At 45.7% G+C, this 22,110-nt stretch overlaps 1 protein-coding gene across 1 annotated transcript in view; it reads left to right on the forward strand.

The window, feature by feature from the left end:
* The window catches only part of LOC119164650 (zwei Ig domain protein zig-8), a 256,416-nt gene extending 238,987 nt beyond the window's left edge, over positions 1–17,429 (forward strand). Inside the window, exon 6 of the mRNA XM_075893729.1 lies at positions 15,662–17,429. The gene's annotated coding sequence lies outside the window, so the exon portion shown is untranslated. The remainder of the gene's footprint in view (positions 1–15,661) is intronic.
* Positions 17,430–22,110: the final 4,681 nt, after the last annotated feature.

Raw genomic sequence — 22,110 nt, forward strand, 5'->3', positions numbered from 1 at the left:
ACGTTTTACCTTTAATCTGCAACTGCTAATTGCGTTTACGAAAAACCAGTGCAGGCAAGTTAGTATGACAGACTTCAGATGAGTTCGACAATATTAGAAACACGAACGATTTTTTTTTTTGCAGTCAATAATACTTTAGTATTGACAAGGTGCACACTAATCGGCCGGCTGACTTCCAACTGTGGAACTGTAACAAAACGAAACAAAAATACGTAGATTTTTGAAATCCGTGCCAGCTGTACAAAAAAAGCAACACATTCTAATTATCGTGACAAGACCTTCTAAGTAACGTTTCAATTGTGTTACAGGAATGAGCCATTCAAAATCTATGATTACGCAATGTATCAAGTAAAACTGAATGAATGAAGGAATCGCCATTGCGAATGCTTCACATTCCCGATGCGGTGCTCATCTGGGTGACGATTTTGATCTGGGTGACAGTGACGATTTTGAGTAATCGCATAAGCAGCCGCAGTTAGAATGTTAATGCTTATACACACAAAATTTCAATGGTTCTTCGGCCACTGGAAGTTGAACGCAGGTATGTGGCCCCAGTAACGGAGCAGGAGGCATAAGAAATATTTCAATTATAAAACAAATATTAATTGGTTGGATAAAAAAACTGAAGTTTAATATAAAACGCCACAATATTACGTCGAAGTGACCTTCTAATTGCATTTACGTAATGAACTTTGTCAAACAAGCTGACCGACGTTTGGGCTGTTTGGTAGACTTTCGAGAAACCCAGACAGCGTGAACAGAGTCCTTGTGCTTTTTGTACCCAGAGCATATACCCACGAATCAATATCAGTATAGTTACACTTGGGCAACATACCTACTGACTCGTTCGCACGCTTGGCTGCACTTGTTTTAAAAATAGGCAAAACAGCATCTAACTGCCAGTCTCTAGTGCCGACATATTCGGTAGGGCAGAAGACAAGAGCTGATTCATGTTTAGGTATTGAAAGAAAGAAAGAAAGAAAGAAAGAAAGAAAGAAAAAAAGAAAAAGCAGTAGGTAGACCCGAACCAATGTCATGCGCTGACGTGAGCCGCCTTGTAGTGATTTCCTTCATCCAATGGGCTGCTCCTGCAGTGCCCGCCTTCAAACGAAGAGCCGATTTTCGAACGCATTTCCGCCTTTTCAAGCCTTCCACCGTGAAAGACATTCGCGTTTCAGCAGCGGCATCGCGCAAGGAAGGTCACAAGCAACTCTTCTTCGGTCGTGCTCCGTTTTTACGTCATTATTGCAGCAGCTCCTCCCTGTTTGCTCTCGTCTCTCGCGTTTCGCTGATTCCTACTTTCGGCCCCGGGCAATGAGGCTTTCCCGATTGCATTTTTTACCTGTTCCTTCTGCAGGCATCAATAAATCGTTTTAGAAGTACCAGCAGACCAAACGCAAGCCAAGGGAGACACGCCAGGATAGCTTGCGGCTGCGGGGCTGACCTAACAGGACGACAAGGCCGGGAGGATATCGCGGGGAACAGCGGCAAAAAATGGGCACTGAAGTGAGGGTGGAAGTCGAGTTGTTAGGGACATTTTCGTCGGTTCTCTTTTTCTTCCTTTCTTCCTTTCGGCTTCCGGACACCACTTCCGTCTGGCGATGGTCAGATTTCACACCATTTTGGGATGAGTTCTTCCCTTTCTTTATCGAGTGCCTTATATTGGAGACGGTATCGAATATTGTTCCCAAAGGAGAGCTGGCGTTGTCAGCTCTTCCTGGTTCTCCGTGGCTTTATCGTTTGTATTGGACGATCTCTAAAAATTATTCTCGGTCGTTGGTCATCATTCGTATTTTACTAACTTCTGCTTTTACTACAATTTCGCGATCCGTAGTATTTCGCAAAATTTACCAGCGTAACGTGATAGTACATGAGCTTCATTTCGGTCAATAGTTACGCAAGAAAAACTTCATCCTTCGTATAAAACACATTCGCGGGCATATATGGATTAAGCGTCGCACGCAATTAAGTAGCAAAGTAAAATTTTAACCCGAAAGTGTTTTATATCGGGCCGCACCATGGCTCCACTGACGTACTTGCGTCACGGAAGTGACGTTGAAAAATGAATAAGCGATTGCAAAAAAATAAACCAGAAGGCAAGCACTCGTCGCGCGGAATTGAACCAGCAACCTCACGACTCACAGCGCGCTGCGTTGACGTACGCGCTGCGCAGCGTACGTCAATTTGAGTGCTCATGGCAAGCCATTCATATACACCGTACACCAATTGGCAGTCTTCAGAGTGCCAAAAATTCAGCACACGTTTTCGTTATCAGTGGCGAGATGGCGCGACGGACTCGTGTTGAGCGCGCTCAAAAGGTCGTCGCCTCCAGGAAGAGCCGCCTCCACGGAGCGTGGGCTCTCTTGCGTACGCGCTTATCAGACTCGTAATTCGGGAGAGCACGGAGGTCACTTTTGCACGCTGCTGACGCATGACGTTGAATGAAGTGCGACGGTTATTCGTGCTTGTCTTCTGTATACTTGTGCGCTCATTTCATGCGTGTTTCTTTCTGCGTAAACAGTGCGCTTTAAAGGTCGAGCTGTGATCGTTGTAAGTTCGCGCTCGTCTTGTATATGCTAATTTCGTAAGTGCTTTCTGCTTGAGCTGTGCGCTGCAAGTTTAGAGCTGCTTGGCGTTCTTATCCTGACTTTGCAATTTGTTGCTGTTGCGAAAACAATGCGCAACAAACACTCAGCTACCTCTGTAAAGACTCCTTTTACTTTCGTGTTATACCGATTTCTGTATTGGGGGATCAGCCACGTTTTGTTTTCTTTCCCTGCCAACATTATATCGAAACCGATGCAAGACATTGGCATCTGCGCCGTCAGGTATAAGAAAGTCACCATACACTGTGCAGTTTTCGCCGAACTTCAGAAGAACAGAGCAGCAAAAACGCATAAGAAGGTGATAAAAAACCACGTCTATGTGCGATGATATTGAACATCTGCATCATTTCTTACTGCCCCCGCTCATCATCTCGCTCATTCTTTTTTTTTTTGATGAGGCCGCAGCCGTGGTGTGACGGTGGTCACGGTTCTCTACTGCTGCCTTGAAAGTGACGGGTTAGATTCCTGCCGCGGCCATCGCATTTCGATGAGAATATTTTGTGGAGGCCCGTATGTGTATATTCAGGTGCGCGTTAAAGCACACCATGTGATAAAAAGTTCCGGAGGCCTCCACTACGGCATGCCTCACATAGACATCATGGTGTTTCGCAAGCATATTCTCAACAATTATTACTTTTTCTTACTAATGAGAACATAGTCGTCAGCACTAGCGTATTGTTTTTAAACATATTATTTTAGACAATGTACACGACGTTAAAAAATTATGCCACCACTTCATCTGATTTGATTCCCACAAATGGACGCCTTGACGGTCCGCTACAGCCCACGGAGGTGCTACGCGAACACTGGCTGCATTGCACAACTACACGCTCGATTTAGATAGAATTTTGGTAGATTATGAGGAATACTGGGTTTGTGTGTTATTTTTTTTTACTTATCGGGGCATTTCGCGCACGTGTCCTTATCCACCGTCCTGCCTTTTCCCCTCTCTCTTTCTTTCATAAACCTATATCCCGTTTTGTTTTACTGCATGAAATAGCGAACCAGGTGCTTTCGTAGTCTACTTCTCAATGTGCGCTCTTTCCCTTTTTGTCATTTGTTCTTTTATACCGTTCTTCACTGGTAATGCTTTCTCAGAGGTTATTTCTATCTTCTGTGAAGCGACAATGGAAGGAAACTATTCTTCACTTAGGGCACCCGTTCGTTTTGAAGCTTCTACTCTTTGAAGAGGCTTCGGCTAACTGAAAGCACAGTGTTTCCAGTAAAAAGGAAAAAAAAATTGAAAGTGGGTCAGGGTTCCTTTTTTTTTTTCAATTCTTGCACCTGTATTCCTCTTTGTTAGCACTTACATGAAGGTAAAGTCGCAACGCAGCTTTTGCTCGGGGCCTCCTTTGAATACGGAGGAGAACGAAAACGGATTGCCACCAACTTCGATGAATGCCCCTCGGCTCAGAGGCATTAGCGCGTCCATCGCTTGAGATTCCCTATACAGTTCGGAAACGAAGCACGTCCCGTACCAAACAGACCATAGAATAGATCTCATTATTCGGTGACCTCGCTCGCAAATCTCCTCGTTCGAAAAAAATCTAACTTGTGTATCTGCTTTCAAATGCACTGTTTTCGTTCTGTGCCGCGCAGCTTTGCTAACATCTTAAACTATACAACGATACGCCGAAGAAAGAATGAACAGGGCGATGAAGGAGAATGCCGAGAGGAAAGCAATATAAGTATGTGAGAACAAACTGACAAGTTCAGGGTGAAATAACCCTTTGCGAAAATTGTGCTCGGCCCGTTTCCATCCAGTCTACGGCATAATCCCGAAAGAGGAAGAAATCCTACTGGCACTGCTTCTCGTTGCATTAGTCTACGTTATATAGCTTGCTGTATCTTTCTATGCTGCATCACCCACCTTTTTGTAAATGTTTTCTACTGGCTGAAATGGGACCTCTTACATCCCTTCTTACTCCCCACCTCCTACTTCAATACTTTTAGTTTATCTTCCTCATTCCTCTCATCCCTCGCCTTTACCAACCCCTCGGTTAGTCTCAGCTTCTTTTCCTGATAGTTTCGGTAAGACGCCTGGCCAGTCTTTTGTCGTATGCCGGCCGCGTCGAGGGGTCCTCCCAGCCCTGGGCTGCGTTTAGAGAGACGGCCCAAAAGCCGCGGTGCAAATTTGCGGCCGTCGTAGCCACCTTTCGCTTGATATTCTACGGTCGTCGTTCACAGGCCCTTATTTGCAAGTTCAGACCGGCAGCCGGCTCTAAAGCAACCTCCTCTTCTTACCCCGTTCAGTGTGTTCTCAATGAATGTGAATTGTTGTTCCCCAGTGGAAAGAAGGTCGGTGGCGAGGCTTCGCAAAGTGTTCCGTGCCCTGTGAGCGAGCAATGCTTTTGTTCCCCGCTCTTCCCTTTGTTTGCCCTCGCTTTAGTTTTTCATTCATCATTCGTTCAGCGAGTGCCTGTGGCGGCTCCGTAGTACGCACTTTGAATAGCACTGGAAACGAACTCTTCATTTCGAATAGCGTGGCAACCGCTTGGATCTCTCAGTGTAGCGACAAGAACATTAAGTAAAGAAGGAACAAATAGGAGATGGTGACCTTCTTCGCTTCCTTGTTTTGAGAAAACTTCTAATCATCGTTCACCCCGCCGAGAAAGAGAACAGCATGCAGAATGGTTCCAAAGTAACGAGCAGCACTATAGTAATGAGTTACTTCAGTGGCATCTGTCGCTGTGCAGAAGGCGCGTGTCAATACCTACGTGCGCTAGTTTTTCTTTCTGAGTGAGGGATGCATTTTGTGGCAGTCACGCTCAGGAACGTGGCGGGTGAATTAAAGTTGCGAACAATTATTATCAGTTAGGAGCACATGCCCGAACGGATACAGCAATGACGAAACTTAGAACATGTTCCAACATTTTGAAAGAACTGTAGTGAAGCTCCCGCATCCGCTATTCCTACGTTTACGTAGAAAAGAAAGCGGAACAAACTGTTTTAGTACAAGCTGATCTTTTAGCATACAATAAATGTTTTATTCATGGCCAAATACTTATGGAGACCCAGTCGTTTCTTTTCAGGTGTTTTAAGCAGCATACCCTAAGTAAAGAGTGCATTTCACACGTCTTTGGGTTAGTAGTGTGGCTACGCAATTAACATTTCTAACTATTGCCCTTCTGTGGCTAAATGAAGCAAATGGTAAAACATCAGCAAGCAGTAAATGTCCTTGAAACTAGTGTTGACAAAATGATTTGTCTTCGTTGGAGCAGCAGATCATCATCTTCAAAGGCGTTTTCAAAACGATATGGGCAAGCCAGGAAAACCCAATTGAGACAGCTGCAGCAACAGCCATGCACAGCAGTGGTTCCCTTTTGAAGGTTTTTCTGAAAGTGGTAGTAATGAAGAAAAACTGCAAGTTGTGCGTAACTATGATGGCCATTGATCTGTCGCAGTGTTACTATGGTCACCAATGCAGTATACCCTCGGACTAGGTCACTCCACTGATAGAGTGGAAACATCCCCTATGAAGGAATAGCTTCCCGCTGGGCACCGTGCGTCGATATTCGGGAAATGCAGGCTAATGAAAAGCTCACCTTACATTTTACGCTCTTGTATGGGCTTTTTTTCTTTTCTACAGCGGCAACTTTGATGCCTTGCAGCATTTAAATCCCATATCCCGAAAGCTTCATAAAAATGAGAGAGACAAGACAAAATTAATGCGTTTATTTATAGTGTCACGGCAAACAATAGATATCGCTGCCACTGAAGATTAAGTAAGATAGTTAACCCACACTGTGCCCCCCCCCACGCAGGACCTTGTGGTGGCTATGGTGCTTCTGTCACGTCACCGTAATTTTACCCGGGACATTAGAAATGCACATTACTAGCGTTATATGTAGGCTTTTCTAGCGTGACTGTAGCTTTCAAGAGCCTACGCATAAAATCTTTTCGTTCAACGAATCAGTCCAAAGTTGTGCTCCGAGCGACTGATTTCACCTAGGTTCCTGGGATTTATATAGTTCAAGACTGACATAACTTTCACGTAGCTTATTTTTTTACTGGAGTGGCACTGATACATTCACCACGATTTCTTGGGTATTTTCTTCAAAAAATGGAATTATTGTAGGTGATAAGAACGAAAAGCCTCGGTAACGCACGTAGCTGACAGAGGAAATGATACCAGTGAAGGCTTTTGCGATTTTCGTCCTACAGCAAAAACTACGTGGGTTTCTTCGTGTGACATTCGATGAAACGGAGAGAAATTGCCTTGTGGCCTGTCAATCACAAGCTGAACGACGGGCTGGCCGGACATCTTACCCAAAAGTGAGGTCACATTTTCGCTACCTTTATGCACTCTGAACACGAATTCATGCCTTTGTATCTCGCTCTATACATTCAAAGATTTCGCTGTAGTTCTGACCTATTCTGCAGTATAGCTTGCTTTTGGACCAACGCGCGACTTCATTTTTGTGATTTATCTGTTTATATGTTATATGCATATATGTTTCCTGCAACTTTCACTGACCTTATCCACGTTGGACACCACAAAGATGTGAGGAGAGAGTATAAAAAAAAGAACAATGAAAAAGCCATCCAGCGTGGAAAAAAAGCAAAGATAAAAGAAGCGGCACTTCAATTTCGGCAAAGCGAAATCGAAGTAAATAACCGAAAATTATACCTCGCGAGTGGTTGCACAATATTGGCTCCAACGTTTCTTCCAGCACCGACATATTCTTCTGTTTTTGTTATACTTTTTTATATATTTCTTGACCTCTGCGTCGTGCTGCAAGCTTGGTGCAAGATGTTTTCGAAATACTTTACTGCTGCTTCTACGGGGTGCCTGAGTGGCTGACGTTCGTTGCAATAGAAAGCTGGGAATACGACAGCGTAGGCGTGTGGGAATCGCTTGAGTGAGGACACAGAGGAAGGAGAATAGCCACAGCAATGTGAGTGGTCCGGACTCTCATGTGAAACATCTGGTGCCGGCGTTTTTGCGAGCACGTTATTACACGGTATTCGCTGCGTCCGTGTGTTCGTACCTCGCTGCAGCGAACTGAACGATACTCAGTTCGTCTCTCTCTCTCTATTCCTTATTGACAGCGGACGGCCGCTGGAAACAGGTTGACTTCGTGAAGCCCGGATCGCGTGTGTCCCGACTGTAGAATATGCGAGTGATCGATTTCGCCCAGAGTGGTTTAGAAAGAAGTATATATACGGCGCTACAGCCTAGTAAACGAGGTTTATTCAAATCGTCCGTTTCAATTGTATCTTACTGCCATTTCTTTGCGGTTTGCGTCACCTCCGAGGCCAGTTTTCAAGTTATCTTAGTTCTTTTTTTTTGGAGGTAACTTTTCATTCCACTTTTATTTTTTTAGTTGGTATATTTATGGTTGAAACTTCAATACTGCCGCTTTATTTAAGGTTACAACAGCTGTGCTGCTTTACGATGTGTGTTTCGATGTGTCAACAAAATGATAGTGGAAATAGGTTTGGAGCACGCTATCTACGACACTTTCGTGCACTTTGACCACTTTGACCACTTTCGTGCACTTTGACAACTTTGACAACTGGGTCGATCAGACTACAAGTTTAGTATACTTCTGTACGCTGTCTGGTAATATTATATAAACAGAAAAGCGCTATCATTGCGTAAAACGCACGCGGCTACGTTTCGCAGAAACAGCAGAACAACAGGCAGTTACTCATTCTCGGTAAAGATGTCGAAGACATACGCCAATGTCTTACATCTCTAAAACATGAGGTTAGCTTTATTTCTGTTTCCTCGTTCGCAAAAAGCTATAGGATTGAGCAGAGGAAACATTCGCGTCCAGATACTGCGCACGAATTTCTTCTGCCTTGTTTTACCTTACGCAACATTTTCAACAAGGCGTCGAAAGGCGCCATTCAGGAAGCTGCCTGTCGATGGGTAAACAAGCAATACAAAAGTCGCCATATTGCACAGCATCGCTGCTCCTGCTTTTGCGGCGTGGGAGCCAACGGAACACAGATGATGAAGTCGGTGCGCGGGCAATACATAAAGAGTGCGGGCGAGCACGCGTGCCGCGTCGGCATTCTCCTGAATAGAGGCGGTGACTGCCTGTATACACACGGATTTCGCAATGGTACGCGTTCGCTGCCGGCGCTCCCGTGAGGGACAGAGAGCTTTCGATCGCCGCCGCGCTGCCCGAGAACGCATTTCGAGGGCAAACGCGCCGAAAGTGCAGCCGGTGAGCTCTCCACGTCTCTGGCGAGGCAGAAAGCGATGTCATCGCGAGGCTTAGCAGCATTGGGAAAGCTTGTACGCACACGCCTGTCGTCATTCTCTTTTACGAGCACATACACGGCGAAAAGAGAACGCTGACGATACGGCGACAGCCAAGAAGACGAGGAGTAATGAAAGAGCACGCATCGGTGCACGAGGATTTCACGTCCCGCGGCATATCTAAGGGCGCCCTTTTCAGCTGGTGCGCGGTCCAGTGCCCCCACCCTGGCCTCTAATCTCGCGCGGGTATAGACTTCTCTTTGTGATCTCCGGCATCCTTCATTAGTTTAATCCCTCGGCCAGAGAAGACCGGTGAGGCCGGCATCGCTCCTTCCGCATCCGGCTGCCTCCATTGATTTCCCATCGCGTCCGCGGTTCTCGACGTCATCCGACGCTCCGTGGTGCGCGCGCGGCGGCGCCGGCAAACGCTCTTCCTCCTCAACTTACTCGTCCCTCGTTTTCTCGGCGTGGCAACGTGCCCGACGCCTTTGTCCGTCGCTTTCTTCGTGTCCCTCCTATTCTTCATCTTCTTCGCGATTGTTCCTTCTTCACGATCGATCCCTCTTCGTTTCCGCGCTCATATTCTACGCTCGCCATCCCTATCCGCCAACTTTTGTCTCCTTTCAGTTTTTTTTCTTTTGTTTACCATATTTCATTTTCCTTCGGCCGTGTGTCACTCGTGCGTGCCGAGCGAGAAGCGAAAGTTGTTTCCTCATTTTCCGGAAAGCGGTTATTATTCGCAGTTTCTCGTTCCCGTGTCCTCTTCAAGCCTTCCGGCCGAAATTATTTTGCTGCTCCTTTTTTTTTTTATGGAGCGGCGCTTTTGTGCCGGTTGGTGCGAAAGGCTTCTACCTCACCCCTGCCTCTTTGTCGTTTATCTCTAAAGGCAAAACGGAGTAATGAAGAAACGCGAACGTGAATAAAAGGAAGTTTATTTATCGCGGGTTAAAATGAAAACGAAGAAACTGTGTGGTGACGGTAACCAGCGAAGCCACAAGGATACATAAGCCAAGGCAGGAGAATTCATTTGAGTTTTCTATAACCAAGAATGACATCCAATTATGAACCTTGCTTACAGACGCTGGCATCCTGGCGCAGCAGGCCATTCTATTTGGCAGTTCATGCGGACGAAGAACACGCCATAGAGTGCAGGACATAGCGACAACAACAAGCTACAAATTCTTTCAAGTGTTTCACAAGATATACGTTAACTAAAATCTAGGGCCTGTGTACTAAATGTTTTTCGCACGCATACTTCGTTGTTTTTAAGAGCGCGCGCTGAATGATCATGCCTGCGAGCATCATCGTGATAAACGCAGCCAGCCATTCATCAACATGTCTTAAGGTAGACGTGCACAAATTCCGAAGACCAAGGAAGTGAGACTCATATGTTTTTTCTACTCACGCATTCGAAAAGCACACTAGATTTGTGCTTCTCGCGATCCACACACGCAGTTTCAATTCATATCGTAGCACCAGGCCTCCAGCTACGCTTTCTTAAAAATGCCCAAAGAGCACATCAACCACGATAAAATGCAAGCTTCTCTCGTAATTAGAGCTTCATGTCGCAAGAGTACATCAGCCAAAGGAACGCGACTAGGGACAAAGAACCTCTGCGCAACTTTCGCGAATGTGGTTGTACTTGTACACGTAAATACACACTCCCGAAATTGCAAAAAAAAATACTTTTAAAGAGGGGTGGGGGGTACGCTATCTTCTTGGCCATGCCAATGCTTAGTAAGTGCAGACGCATGGAATGCTTTCGCATTTCGACCAACATTTAAGGAATTAAGGAAAGAGATGGCAGGGATGTTAACCAGTCTCGGAGGACTGATATGCTACCTTACACGGGAGCGACATTCAAATATTGTGCATCAGTGACGCGGATCTGTGGGGGAGTTGCAGGCTTATGAGAAATTGCATGTTTCAAAATACTCGAAGACACAAGGAGGTTAGATTCACTACCCGGCAATGCCTTTAGTTTAAGATGCGCTGTGTTTTTCTATTCATTCGCTTACACAGTCTGGCATCGAATAGGTTCCTGTGGAGTATACTACGCCAGAGAAGTGCTCGGAACTTCTGTAGCACCGAAATATTGAAAATGAAGCCCAAGCAGGGTCAAAACATTTCAGGTGCTGTGGTTCGTATCCTGCAAAGTGTCAGACTTCTGCTCCACTCCACTCAATGGGTGCAGGCGTAGAATGCCAGATTTCCGCGCAGATGATCCGGCTTCAAAGCGCATCTGTACATAACTGGTTCTCATTTTTAACGTCGCTTGTTATAGCTGTATTAGTTTTCCTTTGTTTCTTGAAGGTAGTTTAAGTCGCTACGCACTGCTACTAAAGGTAACGTAAAAGAAAGTCGCGTTTTGAATCTCTTATTGGCGAAAATCTTTGAGGCCGTTAATCACGTTTTTGTTGAAAGTCTTGAGATGAGAAGGCAAATAATAACTCTCACTGTGAAATTTCTTCAATTTCGCTTCCCATTTCACGTCATTTTTTGTAGTAATACGTATACAGGAACTGAAGCTAGTTTTAAGAGACAAAAGAACAACACTACAGCTATAATAAACAGTATTAACAATAAAAACTGACCATTTACAACTACGACTCAAACCAGGCCCTTTCGAGAAGGAAATGAGTATTCTAAAAGAGCACCACTTTGGCGGAGCTGCACGCAACCTTTAGGTGACGACGCATTGCAGGCTACGGATGCCAGTGCTGTGACTTAACCCTATTTGGGCTTCACATTTCAAAGCTCGTTCGAGCCCTCTCCTGTTCTGTACTCTCTGGTTCCTGTGCAAAGGTTAATTTGTTTTGTTTTTTGTTTGTATAGTCGTCTGCTGTAAGTGTAATATGGGCTGTAGTAGCCACACATTCAGACGCTAGTAAGAATCATGAAGCAACTACGATTCCGACAATCTTTCTCTTTCTGCAATAGTGTTGGTATTGGTTGCCAAATGTAACAATGGACTGAGCACAAACTTTCGCGGTTACTGATGAGCACACTTATCATTCGCTAGACAACTGATTCATGCAAATGAGTCAACAACAAAGGTAGAGACACAAGTAAGCCTCGGCTTTAAGAAAAAAGTTTTGCGTATGCAGAAGAGCCCCGTTTTTAGAGCCGCTAAAGGAGGTTTACTTGCAGTGCCTTTCTAAAGACTCTTTGTTAACGCGATTACGGATAGTCTTTCACTGTGACAGCTGCAAGCCACACCGCTGTAAGATTCACTGGTCAGTGCTAGCCTCTTCTCGTATGCTCGTTCTAGTTAGGTCAGCTCAAACCACTGTCATGCCACCCCCTTTATTATGCACTGTATATAGCTAAAACTGCTGATAAATTCTAGCTCAGCGTTGGATCACCAGGAAAAAGAGGGAAGAAAAAGAAAACGTGCTCCAAATGCACGATCTATCTAGGCGGCTCTTATAAAAAGAAAAAAAAACTGGTGAAAATATGCAAGCACCACTACGGCCAGTAACAGCAAGCTCAAGTATAACAAGTGCTCGGGGAGATACCCTCGTTCTGAAAAGAAAGGGAGGAAGGAAACAGAGAGAGGTGGAAGGCCGAGAGGAGGTCAATCAGAGCAGTGTCTGGTTGGCTACCCGCTGGTATATTGGGAAAGAGAAATGGAAACAAAAGAGAAAAAAGAGAAACAAGAAGAAAAAATAAACAGTGAATTCTTTGATGCGTCAGTAAAGTTCTTCACAGACATTGTGAGATGTGATGAAACTGCGGCTGCACGTCGCCTCGGAAGATGCTTCAGACAAAAAATGGAAAAACATAAATACATGAAAAGTAAAATGCAACGCTATCAAATGACCACCTCGCTATTCGAGTATAAAAATATCGATCGAATCAAAGAAACGCCCTTTACTTTTCTCATTATTCAGTAGATCTTTTAAATTCGCCGCCTCCCGTCCATCACGACCGCCATCCATCAAGAGCGTCCAGCCTTTCTAGGCCAAAAAAAAAGGGACAAAGACGGCAACGTACCACCCGACCCGTTTTTTCCATGCCCCTCGCTCTTTCTTTCCCTTTATTCGCTGTATTTGTGTACGGATGCACATTATCATCTCCCGTGTATAAGCGGCCAGGGGTGAGTTATGTTATCCTCGTTACTTGTATCGGAGGGTGCGCCTTCAACCCAGCTGCCACCAGCGTCTGACAGGCGGGGATTTCCCTTCACCTGCATCTTGGGCAACTTGCGCACTCCCCTAATTCTTTTTTTTATTCTTTTTTGTCCACGCACGCAGTGGCCGGCGCTCGCGTGGCTATTCTGGCAGCGCGTTCTTCCCTGTTGACTTCACGGGGAGACATGAGGGCCGTCCGGGAAGTAAGCGGAATGGTGCAATGTGCGGGGCGAAGGGACGTGCTAAACCTCGCGCATCCAAAGTAGACGCCAAAGAGGAAAATAACCAAAAAAAAAACGAGTCGTCGAAATAAAGCGGACCAGGGCAAAGGGGAGGAGGAGGGAGGCATAAAGGCTGCAAGGCAGCTTAGAGAACAAGCTCAAGGTTCGAGCAATGTGCTCGGTAGGAAACAGGGAAAACAAAAAGAAAGTATAGGCCTAACGCGGTGGCACCGACGGCTCCTCCCTTCTTGAGGCAAATCCTTAAGACTCAGGCGTAGTGAGATCGAGCAGAAACGGGATTTCACGAAAATCTTTTCTCCCATTCGTTCTACCGCTCGTATAGAAGCAGCTAATGGGCCGGAGTATAGGTATTTGTTTTGCGCCCAGTGTGCCGGTTCTCCAGCGCCTATATCCTGGTAACTGCAGTCGTAGCGTGCGCTCAGATATATGCATGGGACGCCGGCATCTTCCAGCCGAAGCCTTTCTCCCTTGCCGCTCCTCAAATACAGACACCCATAAAATCTACGACGAACGAGATCTAGTGGCCCGGAACGGTGGATTGAAAACGAAGAAGGAAGTGAGACTTTTTGATAGAAAAGAATGCGAAACTGAGCCACATTACCGAATAGTTTTTTCCATTGACCGTCCCGAAATACAGATAGAGAAATAAAAATCAGCGTTTACAACAGCATCAGCGGGAGTAGGTGTCCCGACAATAGACGGAGCGTTTAGTTTCGATGCAGCCGAAACGAAAACTGCAAACATCTAGTTCATGCCTACACTCGGCTTTTAAAGTCAGTGGTTCAATTCAGGCGTTATGATTCCTAGAGATTCGTCGGTAGTATGGTGATTAAGGTCCTTTCAACAGCATTTAGTCAGCGGAAAATGCCGTACCTTATGCTTTCTGGACATGCGGACAGTTTGGGCTCTTAGCGGCTGCCACCATTCCTGAGCGCCACTATTGATAGCCTTTCGAAAGATCGCTGAGGTGCGCATTAAGTTCACGGCTTAACCACTACGGATGTAACGAATCGAGATGGAGTGCTCTAAGCCTCTTGCTGATGCAATAAACAGCGGTGTGAACAAGAACGTGCTCACCATCCCAGGTATCTTCCTCATTCAATTGGTTTGGAAGAGAGCAGAGTTCCTGTTCACGTTTCCAGCTTCGTGTTATGTTGGCACTGCGCCGACGAGTGGATTGCGCAACCTAACCACCGAACTAACCCCAGAACTTTGGCAATCGGAGGGGCATTATTTTGGCCTAACTCACCTGACTGTCTGCCTGTTGCAAGTATTCCCTGTGGGAAGTAAGTGTTCTCACAGTTTCGCGCTGCGCGGGCGTCGCATGATGCGAATGCAAACGCACCAAACTGCGTTTCGAAAACTTGCTCACTTCACGCTGTTTTTTTAATTAAAATATCCTACCTTCCTCAAATATTTTCCATCTTGCCATTGAGTATTCGGGTATTCTGTAATCCGCTAGAAAACTTGTTAATGGTATTTATTGTGCGAAGCCCTGTAAGTTTTAAAACTGTAAAAAAATGGTTGTGCGTTTTTTTTTGTTTTTTTGCTGACTGTTAAGCTACAGCAAATTATAGTTATTGTGTCGTGAAGACGAATGAGAACATTTCTTGACATGCTCAGTGAATTCACGCGAATCAACCTATGCGGTCATCTTTATATGTTCATTTGCTGTAAAAGCTAACGCCAGGATTCTTTTTTTTTTCAAAATCAAGTTCGTGACGATGCATATTTTTTTTTTCTAAAGCCTTAAGCGTATTAGTGCACGAATTTGTCAGCCTTTTTAAGAGTCTGTTTAATGTGATTCAGTACTTTTTCTCGTTCAAATTTCTTTTTTTTTGTACCGCACACACCAGTCGCTCATCTGGTTGTTTTTCCAACCTCTTCTTTCCTTTCGTTTTCTCTGTTTAAATGGTAAGGATGTGCGCCTTTGTTGTATAGTAGTATTTGTATAGTTATAAGCTTGCTAGTTCTTTTACTCGCGCTCTTGTGCAAGTTGGCTTACTTACAATCATGTGGCTTATGCGGCTTGACATTACTTCGCCGCCTGTTGAAACGACCTGTCAGTGAGCTCATAGCACGTGACATCACGTATGAATTTATTGTTTTGTTGGGTACCTTTTTCATTCTTCCACATGGAGCTTATTAAGCCATCTTTATTGTTCATTGCTTCCGCGTTAAAAACAGAATGCAAGGTACGATCTGAAAACACCGACTTTTGTACGAAATTGTGTAACAGAATTGAATAGCATGGCAACACTAACGGGCAAAATATCAGCTACACTAACGAGAACTGACGCTATTGCCGTAATGAATGGAATGCTTATCTAATTATCGAGCACAAACGCAACGAAGAGAAAAAAGTAAACACGCTCCCGCAACCTTCAGGTAAAAAGAAGGAGAGGGGTCAAAACACGGTTAATTCTTCCTCTCATTTATGCTACCTCTTCTTTTTTTTCTTTCCAGGTCTGGCCATCTCAGCAAAAGCTCATATGGGTTGCGGGGTGCCGTTCAAGCGCATCCAATCATTTTCACCCCAGCGTTCTTGCAGTGTCAGTGTTTGTGCGTGATGTGATGGAGCGAGTGAGCACCGGTGGTTCGTCCGGCCTTGCTAGTGGCGCACGGGAACTGCAGTGCACGTTGCAGCAACTCAACGGAGAGTCACCAAACAATGCTCGTTTGGCTGGGACGACTTCGTGACGCCACGTACGAAAGTGTGTGCGCGCGCTAAGTGGACTCGCTGGAAGCCGCGTACTATGGCGAAGCGCATCGGCTGTGAACCATACATAACCTGTGCGTCACACGTTTCACCGGCGACAACGTACATTCCAGGACGCTCGGACAGTGCGCAGCGATTCTTTCGAGCCGTTTGTGGCTTCTGCGCCGAGGGCTCTTTCTAGTCGTTAGTGATGAGTCAAAGAAAGAAGTGCGAGACTGCGTCGAGCACTGAGGGCTCGGTGTTAGATACTTGTCATGAGCGTGTTAACTTCTTGTCTCGTTTGTTTCATTAATTTTACTCGCGGAGAAACGGGGAAAAAAGAGAAAGCCATTTCGATATGTCGGCTTGATCCATCAGCGTCAGGCGTTACCACCAGTATTTGAAAGGAGCCAACAAGCTACAAGTATTTTTTTCTCTTGCAGAAAAACATGTGCTGAGCCGTTTGTAACAATGATACTTCCTTCTGTTGCCCTGACACAAAAAAGAGTAAAATAGGTCGGCATCAAAATGCTGTTTTTGGGCTGACAATATTCATTTTATGGCTATTCGTTCCCACTACTGTGGTTGTTAATAACTTTTCTACGATATTTTATTTGGAGAATTATTTGGATATCCCTGCTTGCGTTCTCAGCTGATTTCTGCCATAACGAATAACGTCCCTTACACGAGTGCATTTACGAAGCACATCAAAAACTAAATCCGCCATCGCGTGTGAACGTGGTTTGGTTGATCGTATGAAATAAAAAAAGTGCGCTGTTATAGTTTCTTATCAGGACAAATAGGCTTCTGCTGATTATTAGAATAAGCTTTGCACAGCACAATATGTTTCACATCGTGACATGGAATCGGAGGTTGATGATATCGACCAGCATTATCAACGTTCCTACTAAGTTTTCGTCGTGACTAGTAAAACTTGAGAACCAGCTTGGGTGAAAGGTTGACGGAGGAATTAACTTTTGACTTGCGATTGAGTTCAGGAGCTGGTTTTAGTGGTAGTGAATGCTCGAGGAGATGATTTGTTCCCATTATCGGCAATGCTCCTTGCTGCAATCAGAGTTTAACCCACTATTGAAAAAATTTTGTCTTGCCCAAACAAAACATTACCAAGAATCAATGGCAGAGAGGCCCAACTGACAAATAGAAGGCCCTCACCTCACATCATTCTTTCCTCCTATAATGCTGTCCCATTTCATTTGTTCCTGTAGAATACTCAGAGCCGGCAGTGTTGAAATCAGGTGTAGCACAACCAGATTTTTATTTTGGCAAAGTCAAGTGAGATGAGGTTTTTCTTGTGTAAATAAATGTCTTGTTCTTCATCGTTTGCCTCATGTATGTACTATAAGTATGAACTCGTTCTAAAACTGTTGAAGAACGCTGGTTAAAAATTATGTTTAACACTTGATGTAAAAAAAGAGTAAGTTAAGTAGATGTTGACTGTACATACATCATCACACATTTTTGTCAAAGGAATAACTGTTGAGACTTTGTAAATAAAGATTGATATGTTGACAAACACTTTTGGCTACTCGATCGTCTATCTGTGCGTGCATGCATCTGTTTATTATATTACGTAAGTACATCTTTGTGCCTGCATACACCTGCTCGCCAGCCCATGTCCAAGTGCATGTGAATGCGTGTTAATCTATGTGCCTGTAGGTTTACCTATGTATTTAAATTTCATTAGACGATGTTTGCTTATCGTACATATTGTTAACACGATGTCATCATTATTTTTTATCTAGGCAAGCGTCATTCAAGTAAGAATCAACCTTGTCACTGCAGACGCATCGCTGAATGGTACCCTAAGAGTTCGACGAGGAGCCTGTTCTGGGTGTGAAGTCCCTTAGGGGCCCGGCTTGTCATGTCGCGATGGTGTGATGTGTTGACATTCCTTGGTAAACCTGGTATGTGCCCCCAAATCGGGCTAAATCTCACTCGCCACCAGTCTCCTAGAATCTAATGAGGCAACGATCCTTCCAATCAACGCCCCTTTTGTTGCATTTGACGCCACTGCAAACGAGTGCTTCTGAACGAGAGCCGTCGGTCCACCTTAGTCCAGAGAGTGGTCGTGATGCGACGCCACGTGAAGGGCAAGGCTGCTTGCATAATATGTGCGTCCGAGCGCGTTGCTGCGGTGATACGATAAACTTATTTCCCTCTCCGAAATTTCACGTCTGTCAGATTTGTTCCTTCGTGCTCCTTCTTTGTAGCTCTAAGGTCCCTAACCTTATGTAGCTCGAAGCAATGGCGCCACCACCTCACAGCGCTCGCGATGCAGCAGCGTCACAGTCACGCGTCCCCGTTTGTCGCCCGCAATGTGCCACGATATATTTCATATTGATTGATATGTGGAGTTTAATGTCCTAAAACCACCATATGATTATGAGATACGCCGTAGTGAAGGGCTCCGGAAATATCGACCACCTGGGGTTCTTTAACATGCACCCAGACGTGAGCACACGGGCCTACAACATTTCCGCCTCCGGCGGCTGCATGTCCATCGGACATGCAGCCGCCGCAGCCGGGATTTCATCCCGCGACCTGCGCGACAGCAGCTGAGTACCTTAGTCACTAGACCACCGCGACAGGGCTGCCACGATTGGAAACGCTCTATCTTACAAACCCGTGTCACTTGCAAGGCCAGCCAGCATTATGAACGCAAGGAATGAAAGACGCCGCCCCACGGATCTGTACAACATTGATGGGTTCTCTCCCCCATGATCGCAAAATACACGCGAAGTCTTAACAGAAGCAGACCAACAATTGAAGTTTGTTTTCGGAAAAGCACACATATAAAGAAAAACAACTTGTGACATTGATTGCAGGTTGGCGGTTAGATAATATACCTCGAGTTTAAAAAAGGTTCACCAATGGCCTCATCACCTATATGTCTCAAGACTTATGTACGAAAAGATGGATATGTTGAGATGAATTATCTATCCAGCAACCTGTATTCATAACCACGTGTCCTTGCCTTTCTTTTATATGTGTGTTTTCTTGAAAATGAACTAACAGTTGTTAGTCTGCGCCTGTCTTTGCTCTGTTCCTTCTTGTCCGTAGTTTGTTTTTTTGCGCAAAGTGTCATTCAGAATGGAATACCAACTCATCCAACGCTCGGTTCTTAAAAACAAGAACCTTACAATAATATGAATTCCGTTTCGAAGATGTTAGGGGAGCGGAAACACTCTTACCAACATATCTGGTTTCACGTTGGGCACCCACTAGCGCCTCATCAAAGAAACCTCTCTAAAAACACTACAACCTTTGCCACTCCTAAGGCTTCTCTTTGGTGAAGTTTAAACGCTCTTCCCCACATCCTTCGCCCCTCCCCAGTTTTTAAACGCGAAGCATTTCTTAGCAAACTTCGGTGACTTTGAGCGTATCTATCTATCTATCTAGCCGCCTACGACATTTAGCTCTCCTGGCCGTTTCGATAATGGTATCGATACCAAACTCAGTGTGGCATAACATGACTCTATGAAAAACATATTTTACAAGCCATAACATGAAAATAATAACATGGATGTCATGAATGTCATGAACTACATTTCGTGGTCCTGCATCTCTTGCGGTGGTTTTGTTCACGCGGCATGTTGCAAAACTAGTATGACGTAGCATGATTGCATGGTGAACACAAGTGACCGACCCTAACATGAAAATCATGACATGCGTGTCATGCAACAACGTGACTACATGCAAAGCTCATGATGCTCACGCGGCTGTTTTGCTAGCGTCACATATACCAAATTTGGTGTTACAGTACTTGAATGAATGACGAAAGTATGTGACTGGTGCAAACTTGATAATTATGAGATGCGCGTCATATAACAACATGACTACATGCTACGCTCATGATGTGTTCGCGGCCGTTTTGCTGGTCTCACATGTACCAAACTCGGTATTACGCGATGCGAATGGACGACATAGGTAAATGACACATACAAACAAGATAACCACGACATACGTGCAATGTAACTACATGACTACATCTCACACTCATGATGCGCTCGCGGCCGGTTCGCTAGTTTCACACATGCCAAATTTGGTATTACGTGACGTCAATCGATGATGAAGGTATGTGGCTGGTGTGAACATGATAATCATGAGATGTATGTCATGCGAAAGCATGACGTCAAGAAGCCAATACATTTCGACGTGACGTGGTGTGCGAGCTCGCTGGCGTTCATTTCGTCGCGTCACACCGGCGTTGCCAAGCCAGGTGCCGGTCCTGCCGTGCGCGCTGCGCTGTGTTGCTTTGACGCACGCGTTTTAGATGCGGAAGCATCTTATACTCGCGCCTTGTAGTGCGCCGTCCGCGCCGTCCGCGCCGTCCGCACCACTTCTCGAACATTCGACAGCTGACGCGCGCGCATGCGCCGTCGCCCACTCTTCCACCATCTGTGCATCCCTTCCTCCTCTACACACCGCGTTCGACATCTAAAATTCTCCTGATTCTCCAGTGGACGCGCATGTGGCGTCGCGCTTCGAGAACATTCAACAGCTGACAGTGCATGCGCCGTCGAGCTGTATATATACTCAAGGTCGGCGCTCGCTCGCTCAGTTGCCGCTCGTCGGTTGGTTTGTACGGCGCGTCGACGTCCAAGGTCGCGGTGAAATGAATTCCAACGAATCCACAAACACAACGATCGACGTCCCTTCGACCAGCGCCGCCCTTTCGCATACGTGTGTACGTGTTCACTCATTTAACACCCCCTCCTACAACCACGTTGACCAATTTAGCCATCGACCCAAGTAAGTCGCGATTTAACACCCCATTTCACAACCACGTTAACCAATTTAGCCATCGACCCAAGTAAGTCGCACTTTAACACCCCGTTAACCAATTATATGCTCCGCATCCTCCTCATGTTCCCCCGAGGGAAGCTGCGGGCAATTTTTTTCAGCTGGTCCAGTGTCCCTCCGTCACGAAAAAAAGGAGACGCAGTGTTGTCTGAGTAACACACTCTGAGAAATGCATTATGTCGCATTTCGCACCGATTGCCACCAGGCCGCGCTGACGAACGCTGGTAGCGCCTGGCGTCAGACTATAGAGTACTCGCGTTTCGCTAACGTAGCGTTGCTGTGCCCAGCGTGTGCGCGCGTCAACGCTTCACTGGAGTATATTGGGCCCTTCATGATGCACACGCGGCCGTTTTGCTAGCTCCACATATACCAAATTTGGTGTTAAGTGACGTCAATGAATGGCAAGAGTATATGACTGGTGCAAACATGATAATTCTGACACGCGTGTCATGTATGAACATGACAACTTACCACGCTCATAGCGTGCTCGCGGTCGTTTCACTAGCTCTACATATACTAAATTTAGTATCGCGTTACGTGAATAGATGACCAAGGTAAACGACACATCGAAGCATGATAATCATGACATGGAAGTCATGTACGGCATCGTTTACCTCCACCTCTTAACGTTGTGCTGAATTCGAGATGACATATCAACCTTACTCATTCTTGCTTCGCATATGATCGATTCCCCCTGTACATGGGATCTGCCAACTTTTAGTATTAGGGGGTTTTAGAATAACGTTTGCAGGCGCTGCAGGAATCGTGGGCATAGCAGGCACCGCATGAGCTTTACAATAACGTTTGCCCCTCCTAGGGAACAATCTAGGAACATTAGCTGCCCAGCAATCTCAAATGCACACAAAATACACATAGCCTCGACACCAGCGTTGGCAGGCCGCACACGCCACCCGCTATTTCGAATTTTCTGCGGGCGGACCGCGAATGGTGGCTCGTGTACGACGCATGCGCCGTGGCAGTGACTGCACCGAAAGCGCTTGCAGTGCGCTATTCTAAAACTCCCTTTTATTTTCTCAGTGGACCGAAGCCTTCCTGCAGAATCGTGCATTCCTTCCATAAGGCCTCCGTAATGAGACCCTTCACCCCGCGGTGGTAGTCTAGTGGCTAAGGTACTCGGCTGCTGACCCGCAGGTCGCGGGTTCAAATCCTGGCGGCGGCGGCTGCATTTCCGATAGAGGCGGGAATGTTGTATAGGCCTGTGTGCTCAGATTTGGGTGCACGTTAAAGAACCACAGGTGGTCAAAATTTCCGGAGCCCTCTACTACGGCGTCTCTCAAAATCTGGGACGTTAAACCCCACACACCAATCGATAAGACCCTTCTACAAAATAAAAATAAATAAACACTTGTGGACAACTTCCCAGTTAATCACC

Source organism: Rhipicephalus microplus, chromosome 1 (assembly GCF_043290135.1).
Source record: "Rhipicephalus microplus isolate Deutch F79 chromosome 1, USDA_Rmic, whole genome shotgun sequence".
Classification (NCBI taxonomy): Eukaryota; Metazoa; Arthropoda; class Arachnida; order Ixodida; family Ixodidae; genus Rhipicephalus; species Rhipicephalus microplus.